Source organism: Strix uralensis, chromosome 6 (assembly GCF_047716275.1).
Source record: "Strix uralensis isolate ZFMK-TIS-50842 chromosome 6, bStrUra1, whole genome shotgun sequence".
In the NCBI taxonomy this organism is placed as follows: Eukaryota; Metazoa; Chordata; class Aves; order Strigiformes; family Strigidae; genus Strix; species Strix uralensis.
Genome location: NC_133977.1, coordinates 24,339,853 through 24,345,852, shown reverse-complemented (window position 1 = coordinate 24,345,852; position 6,000 = coordinate 24,339,853).

The window sequence follows — 6,000 nt, the reverse complement described above, 5'->3', positions numbered from 1 at the left end:
AAAATAAAAACACCACCAAAAATGAGTCACAGAAAAAGCATGTTCCTTTTGGCCAGCTAGAGATGACTGAAATAAAGGCTTTGATGAAATAGAAAAAAGCAGGACTACAGGAAAGTTTTTATTCCCAGAGGGAATAATATGTAAAGTCAACATACATAAATGACCTGCCATATGGGGCAAATCTCCTTGGATATTCCATGATCAGGATTCTGTTTAGAGCCTTCCTCTAGTGGACTCATTAGCTTTGCACTCTCTTCTCTCAGTGGGTGGCCTTTTTTCTTTCTCCAGTTGTGAGGATGAATGTTAAGGAAAAATTAAAGGATATTGCATAATTATTTCTTTGAAACACAAGCCAGGTCTCCCATCATACTGTCTTGGAGTTCTTATACAAATCATAAGGATGACACCCTGTAAACCTGTTCTATAAAACTAATAGCCACGGGTAATAAAAAATTGTAAAAGAATGTAAATTATCTGAAAAAAATTGAAGTAGAGGAGTTCTTCAGAACTTCAGCCAAAAGCTTAGAGCAGGAGTAATCAGAGACACGATAAGGCTGGAACTCACTGAGATGAGTGTCTGTCTTAGCCCCTTTTCCACAGAAGGCAAAAGAGATGGGAGATGGTGTATGCTTGAGTCACCCTAACGTATACATACATTACCACTACAAAATCCACACTCATATAGCAGCTGAAAGTAGGATTGGGATAAAAGCTTTAGCTAGAAAGTAGCAACCTTACAGATTTTCTTTAAATTAAATGCTAAATGAATAGTAACTTCGTAGCTGCCAAATAGCCTCATGCATTTTGGTGAAACCATACGGGTTTATTTACTGCAGCCAAGGAGCAGGTCTTTATGGTTTTAAAAGAACTAACGTCCATTAGAGCTGTACTTTTGTGAGAGAAAATTGTTATTCTAAGTTCAAATATCTTTAAGTTAACCTCTAGGATTTCTAAGTTTTAGCACCCAAGTTTAAATAATGGGTCATCAGTACCAAAACTTCCCTTCTCTCAGCAGGATAACTTCCTCTGGCTACTCCTAGGTTTAACCCCTTAGCTCATGGGCAGGATATTTAGCAATGCCTAGAAACAGGACCTCACAGTCATGGAGGGCAGAGCTGATCTATTTCCAGCACAGCTGCAGCCAAGCACTGTTCAACAGCAAAACCATACTGAGAAGCAGCAGTGAAATGAAACTTCTCCACATCATTATTTAGTACAGGAGATGTCCAGTCTCAGAAGTCTATTTTCACTAGGTATTACTGGCCAGTGAAGACGTCCTACTGCTTTTAGAACACAGCATGGTTCATGTATTCTTGTATACTCAAAAGAACCAATTAGAGAGATTAAAGAGCCTGATTTAATGTCTTGTTAAGGAGCTTCTGAACTGCTGGGCCAGCACTGGACTTTAGAGGACTTCTAAATTTGCAGTCCCTTTGCAGCTTTATTAACATAATTGGCACGAAGACTTACTTAGAGCTACTTAAATTGTTTTTATAGATGCAGCATATCAGCTGATCCCTTTGGAGTCTTTGTAGAGTCAGGGGCATCCTCAAAACTATAGAGGCACCTAAATAACACTTTTACTATACTGCTGAAGTGGACTCCTGCTAGGTAAAGGACTTGCTGAAAGCAAATGCTTGATTACTGCAAAAAGTGTACTTACCTTGTCTGTCTTCCGTTAAACATTTATATCCTTCATACATATTAATAGGCATACCTACACTAGTATCTTAGAAGACATAGTGCTCAGCATGGACATCAAAACCATGCTAAGGATCTGCCTTATTCTAACAGAGCATTTCTTGCAATATCCCTCCCCTAAATAATTATAGTTCAGGCCTTACTTTCAAAGTGCAGGATAATCGTCAGAATTACTAATATAAGATTTGGGTCACTTCAGTCAAGTACACCTCCAATTGTTAGGTATAATTGCAAAAACATTAAGTACCCTGGGTATACTCACAAAAACAGGAAAACATGAAGTAAAAAAAGAGACAGATTAAAACCTTTGTCTCTTTTCATGCTTTCATCCATTAAGAGGCATCTAAGTTAAATCCTTTGGGTGAACTTTACTGACTTTCACAAGCAGCATTTCACCTTGTATATGGGTTACATTTGATGATTTTGACATGAAAAGCATTTTTAAATGTTTTAAAGAGAGGAAATGTGTAAAAATGGGCTTACGAACATAATCAGACTGACCTTACTTTTGGGCTTTCTAAAGCATGCAATGACAATTTAACCATGAAAGATCTGAATTTTCAGTATAGTCCTTAAACAAAAAATAAGGCAGCTGTGTACTGCTTCAGGAAAAGAGGTGAAAAATTCAGTCTTACCTCTCCATGGAACTATTTTTTATACCTTCCTCACCTCCTCTCTCTTAGGGTAAGGTGCAGGGAAGAGTAAGAGAGAATAAAGTCTTCACATGTATTATGAATGTGTTTTTCATTAACTGAGTACAATTTTATTAAAAACAGACATGAAAAATATACTACACATTTGGAGCAGGTGATTTTCAAAATCTCATAATCTGGTTATATAAAAAAAACCTCCTAGAAAAACCTCAAAGGGACATCCACATGATGACAGCTAATTTCAAACCCTTTTGGCTCTCGACACTGTAACCATCACTATCAGTATCCGTTTAAAATTACTTTTAAACTGATGTAATAATACACGTGACAGATGCTGATAAGGAGTAATATTCTATCACAACAGGTATTTATGAAAAAGCCATTCCTTCCCCACAGAAACAGCATATTCCAAACTGAAAAGAAGGCTTTTTTCTAGTCACCCTTACTGTAGAAAAAAAAAAAAAAGACCAAATACTTCATTTCATGATAAAGAAAGTGACTTCTCAACAAAAAAGGAAGATGACTTCTCAGTACAAAAGGTGAAATAGTTAAAAACTTAGGGGTGAATGGAGGTATAGCTGTACCATGAGGGGATGGAAAAGTAGAGTACTTCAGTATACTGTTCGGTAAATTAGATTATGTCATCTTAACTGTAATATTGGTGCACATATTATTACAAAAAAGAATAATCTAAAAGAAATAATCTCTTACCACTTAGAATATGCTTCCAGTTTCTCTCTGATCACAGTCAAGAGCTCTACAGGATATTAGATAAAAGGGAAGAAATAGAAACTATGAATTCAGCATGTGTAGCTGGACACAAAAAGTAATTTTGCAGTTTCAATCTTAAGAGACTTTGTACAGCTTTTCATAAAGCAATATTAGAGTGGAAATAGCACATACAGAGTGTCATATACTGTTTAGAATCTCTTTATTGTGTCCTATAAGCTGCTATTCTAATTTGCCAGGACAGTAGTCTTGTATCGAAGGCTACAGATTGAGTCTTGGTGGCTTTGACAGAGGAAACTATTTTGCCAGGGTGGGCAGTGGTTTTTATGTGCCTGGAAAGAAGGTAATGAAAAGTTGCTTTAACAGGCTCTGGCAGCTATCCATGCTGACAACATGCCATAAAACAGAAACAGTACGGACTCAGCTTCTTGGGCCAGAATGTGAAGCCTAAATCGTTTTCTTCAAAACACAGTATTATGACAACAACCAAGAATACCTTTATATGTTCCTGGAGGCATCATGATATGAAAAGCTGGCTAATAATATATGGCAAACTATACTTGAAAATGCTAATGTTATAAACTAAAATACTGCGGAGTACTCCAGTATGGGGCTTTTTTTGTTGTTAAAGAAAGTATATGTGCACTATAGACAGCAAGACAGGAAAATGAGGAAAAAAATGAATAGGGATAATTTACCTTATTTGTGAAAGTCTGTGTGAGAAAACTCAGCTTTATAAATTCTTCCAAATAGCTTCCAACAAATTCAGTGAGGCTGGGATTAGGTCTCCAAACATTTATGTTCTGTGATGACTTTCAACACTACTGCAGCACTCCAGAAAACAAACCATTTTCTTTAACCAGCTACAAAATTCATCATCACCTCTGAGAGACAGAGATGACATAGCAATAAACAGCATTATCAAATGGAAATAGCCAGAGCACAGAAACATAAAGTAAATTATTATGGTCAAATGTTGTGGAAGGAGTTGAAAGAAGCCATGAAGACAATCTGTATTTGCCAGTCCTCTGCCAGCCCCAAAACAGATACATACATTTCTTTATATGGTCACTCTTAAGTTCTGCACCAAGTTTATCCAAATGAAGGACTTCATCAACACCATCTCCCAAATACCCAAGATAAATAATGTATGAATCAAAAAAAAATTCCTTAAGTTCATACAGCCACCCTAATCCAAACAATTTTTTAAATTTCTATTGTAACCACTGTAAAGACTAACCTCAATTTGGTTTTGTCTTAGGGAAAATTTCCTGTGCTAACTTCACATCGTCCACTAAACTTCTTGTAAAATACTAAGGAACTGCTGTTTCACTGGGGATGTTCGATGTCATCAAACTATCACTGTATCTTGACAAAGAGACATTCTGTAACACAGATCCTTGTATGCATTTGTTTGCAGCTGAAGTTCAGGTGCTCACATTGCACCTGTTAAGACACTAACAGGTGTCAATCTGGAACTTGTTCTATCTAGAAACTCAAAACCAGAAAGGCAGAAAATCGAATTAACCATGGGGAGTTTCTTTGTTGACACTAAGAGTATTGTGCTTATAATGTCCTGTCTAGAAAAGGCCTTCTGAACTGATAAACAACCTGCATGTGAATGGAAGAAACCTGCACTCAGTGCCAGAGTGGAATTACCACAATCCTGTTTAGTAGTTTCAAATTAACATTCAGTGAGAACTTCCTAGCAACGCTTTTTTTCAAATGAAGACTTGGCTACATAGAAAAGGTGGCTAGCAGATGAAACTCTGCACCTCCTGTACTGTTACCAAGTTTGTTCCACTTCTATGTACATGTATTACTGTATTTACTAATATATACTGTATTACTGATTATTATGTGACCATAATTTTAAAAAATTAATAATAATTCACAGGGTCATGAAATAAGGTCAAATGGACAACCTTAAACACCCTTCAGTGTTCCTTTAATATATTTACTGAGGACATACATACATATGTGCCAAATGTAATTACAATGGTTAAGTTCCGGAAGTTCAAAATCTGGATCCACTTAAAAGTTCTGAAAACCGTTAAGGCCAGCACCAAAATGTCATGCTTTATGGACTGCTGGACTTCTAAGTTTTGTCATATTGGAATAATTCCTCCTAATAATAATTCCTAATATTAGGAATAATTCCGGTCTTGGAATGATATAAAATTCTAGAGATTTCTATAATTATTCTTCTTTAAAACACATTAAGTGCTTTGGTGGAGCAGAAAAGACACCAATACCTGTCTGGGGTGACTTCTGTAAATGACACGTTCCTACTCAAGTAATATTATCCTGCTAAGCTGTGATGCTAAAATCTATGCTTTATTCTATCCCACACTGTCATGTATCATAGAATCATAAAATCATAGAATGGTTTGGGTTGGAAGGGACCTTCAAGATCATCTAGTTCCAACCCCCTGCCCTGGGCAGGGACACCTTCCACTAGACCAGGTTGCTCAAAGCCCCGTCCAACCTGGTCTTGAACACTGCCAGGGAGGGGGCAGCCACAGCTTCTCTGGGCAACCTGTTCCAGTGCCTCAACTGAGGCATGGACTCTCCATTGAAGTGCAGAAGGAAAATCCTTTATTATTAAAATGGTACATACTTACGCTCTCACTACCTTAGCTCTTACTTCATGATAAGCAAATCAACAGCTAGACAGTCATCAACACTCTTATCCCACAAACAGTTGCGTACCACGCACGCAGTCTCGGTGCTGCCATTTTCTTCACCACACTAGCACAGCCTGGTATCTCTCTTCGAAGGCCTGTTTCTCCTCCAAACCTTGCTGCTTCTTCAGGCTCGTGCAGAGTAGAGTAGAGCTGGCGCTTCTCCAAGCAAGCACAGGACAGAGCTCCTGCCTGGCTCACCAAGCAGAGTTCTCTCAAGCAGAGCTCTCCAC